Source organism: Otolemur garnettii, unplaced genomic scaffold (assembly GCF_000181295.1).
Source record: "Otolemur garnettii isolate 467f Iridium unplaced genomic scaffold, OtoGar3 scaffold00008, whole genome shotgun sequence".
NCBI classification, from domain to species: Eukaryota; Metazoa; Chordata; class Mammalia; order Primates; family Galagidae; genus Otolemur; species Otolemur garnettii.
In genome coordinates, this window is record NW_003852403.1 from 2,064,864 (window position 1) to 2,068,094 (window position 3,231).

The 3,231-nt window shown below is 46.4% G+C and overlaps 1 pseudogene; it reads right to left on the reverse strand.

Moving 5' to 3' along the window:
* LOC111723135 overlaps nucleotides 1–90 on the reverse strand; it is a 4,471-nt pseudogene extending 4,381 nt beyond the window's left edge.
* Between the last annotated feature and the right edge of the window lie 3,141 nt (nucleotides 91–3,231).

Consider the following 3,231-nt stretch of genomic DNA (forward strand, 5'->3'; position numbering starts at 1 on the left):
AAGGGCAGTTTGTCTTCCTCATCTCAGCCACATGGCACCTCCAGAAACCTACGTGCCATCCTTGTGTTCTCTCACATCCTCAAACCTCATCTAGTTTACATAAGGAAACTGACATTTTCTCCTCATAATCCTTGCTGCCCCTCCCCCCCCCCACTATTTAGCACATATACTATTTGAGTAGGATTGATCACACCTCTACCTCCCTTGGTCGAACTAAATTAAGATTACAATGATCCCATCCCATTATCCATGGTGATTATTTCCAGTAACACTCAGCTAAGCTAATTGGTCTATGGGAAACGGGATTAATGGGGGTATTAAGTCAACGATCATATTCATTTTCCTGGCACGGGGATTTGTTCAGAGATAGCTCAATCAAGCTCAAGCTTAAAATATTTGTTTATGGTTGTTGGAAACAATACTTGCTTCTCCTAAGTGTGAATGAAGCAAACTCTCATTCAGACATGTATAGTGCTGTTGAAACCACCCCGTAGGCATTAACAAAGTTGGTATAAAGATAAATGGATATGTACAGGGTGGGAGTGAAAATCACAGAAAAATAGGGCAAGACCCCTGGTTAAGCTTTGCCTGAAGTCTACCCTCAACCCCATTTTTTATTTGTGTGAATGTGTAAGTTGTCCTTATTTTTTAAAAACAGTTAATATTGGGTTTTCTGTTACCCAAAATCATCTAAAATGGTAAATTTATTCAAACCACTAGTGAATCATGCATAACTATCTCCAAAACCACATACCAAACTTGTCCATCTCTCACTATTACCATCACAGCCACCTAGTTCAAGGCAGCTGCCTCTTTGGCCTAGGGTCTGTTGTTTGACTGTTTGTTTGTTTTGAGACAGAGCCTCAAGCTGTCCCCCTAGGTAGAGTACTGTGGCATCACAGCTCACAGCAACCTCAAACTCTTGGGCTTAAGAGATTTTCTTGCCTCAGACTCCCAAGTAGCTGGGACTATAGGTGCCTACCACACACCCGGCTATTTTTGGTTGTTGTTGCAGTTGTCATTATTTTTAGCTGGCCTGGCGGAGTTTGAACCCAACAGCCTGGGTGTATGTGGTCAGAGCTACAGGCGCCGCCAGCAGACCCTTTCCTGACTGCTTTTCCCTGGGCCTGAAGCACTTTCCCCCTTGCCCTTCACCAGACTGCCTCAGTCCCATCCTTTAAGTCCCAGCTCACGTATTCCCTCTTCAAAGAGGTGTTTCCTGCGCACCTCTCCCAGTTACATCCTGTATCATCCCTTGTTTATGACCTCTGGAGCACTTTCCACAATGTGTAATAATTTTTTTTTTAACACGTGTACTTGTCACTAGACTGTAAGCCCCTCATTAGGGACTTGTCTCTCTTGTGTAAGCTGCGTCCTTGACTTAGAGTTAGGCTCAATAAATATACGTGTGTGTTCAATTGACAATGAACAGGGAGTCCCGAAGCAAGGTGTTTTCAGAGCACTGCCTGGCAGTGGCTGTGGCCTGGCATGGAGGTCTGCAGATACGTGAGTCCAAAGACACAGCTTGAAACTGTGGTCTGAATCATCTGGCAGGTGAGAGAGACTGAATGAACCCGAGTCAGCTGCTGGGAAGTGAAGAAGCAGCAGCTAGAATCACGGTGATCATGTTATTTTGGCCAAACACACAAAAAATCAGTAACATCAGCTTTACTTGGGAGCTTGTTGGAAATGCAGGCACTCAGCCCCCAGCCCAGACCTGGTGAATGAGAGTCTGCATTTAACAAGATTCCAAGTGATTCATCTCTGAGAGCACTGCTCTCTCCCACTCTGGACAAGTGCTGCCTGCATTTCTGAAAATCCCTGGGCCAGGACTCAGAAGCTTCCTCAACCACCGTATGACCTTAAGCAGTGTGTTTAACTTCTTCATTCCTTAGCGTCTCCATCACAAGACCTGACCCTGGTATCTTGTAGATGACATCACAGTGATAAAGTGAAAAGCCTTGGGCTGAAGCTCTCCTGCTGGCCTATGGTTTTGGAATTTGGGGAATTAGTGAGAGAAAGATTAGAGCCAGCCATAGGATAAAATGGGGGTGAGTGAAAAAAACCAAGTTCCAGAGAGAAATATATATTCATGTATTCGCAGCAGAGAATGGCCTTAGAGTAAATCTCAGCTAAATCACTCTTCATGAAACCGAAATGTTCATAACACCCCTCAAAAACAATGGTTCTCAGTTCCGGTGATATATTAGAACAACTTGGGAGCTTTGAAAATCCCTCAAGCCCCATCAGCCCTTCAAAGCTTGGCCCTGGGTGCCCAGGGGCTCATGACTATAACACCAGCACTTTGGGAGGTGGGATAATCACTTGAAGCAGGAGTTTGAAACCAGCCAGGGCAACATAACAACACCCCCTGGGACCTCCCATCAATCTCTACAAAACCATAGCAGGGGCATGTTTGTAAATGCCTGTAGCCCCAGCCAGCTCCTCAGGAGCCGAGGCAGAAGGATCACTTGATCCCAGGAGTTTAAGACTGCAATAAGCTGTCATTATCCAAAAGAGCCAGAATGAGACCCCCTCCCATAAAGAATCCGTAACAAACCAAGTGTGTGTGGGGGGGGGCAGGGGTTGTTAAAATGCAGCTTAAAGAGGTTTGGGGTAGGCCCTGAGAGTTGACACTTCTGCCAGGCTCCCAGTTGAGGTGGGGGCTTCTGATGCAGGCATAACACTGTGAGTTGTCAGAGTTGTCAGCCCCCGGGTGATTCAAATATGCAAACAAGGCTGAGCAAGCACCGAGCTTTTCAGGATGTTGTGGGGATTAAATGACATAGTAGACAGGATGCATCTAGGAAAGTCGAATGTAACTGCCACTCAATCATCATAACTCTCCTATATACCCTTTTCTTTATTATTATTATTTTTTTTTGAGACAGAGCCTCGAGCTGTCACCTTGGGTAGAGTGCTGTGGCATCATAGCTCACAGCAACCTCCAACTCCTGGGCTCCAGCAAGTCTCCTGCCTCAGCCTCCTAAGTAGCTGGGACCACAGGCGCCTACCACAACGCCTGGCTATTTTTTGGTTGCAGCCGTCGTTTTGGTGGGCCCGGGCTGGATTCGAACCCACCACCTTAAGTGTATGTGGCTAGAGCCTTAGCCGCTTGAGCCACAGGTGCCAAGCCTTTTTTCTTTTTTCAGAGCCTCAAGTTGTCGCCCTGGGTAGAGTGCTGTGGCATCACAGCTCATGACAACTTCCAACTTCTGGGCTTGAGCGAGT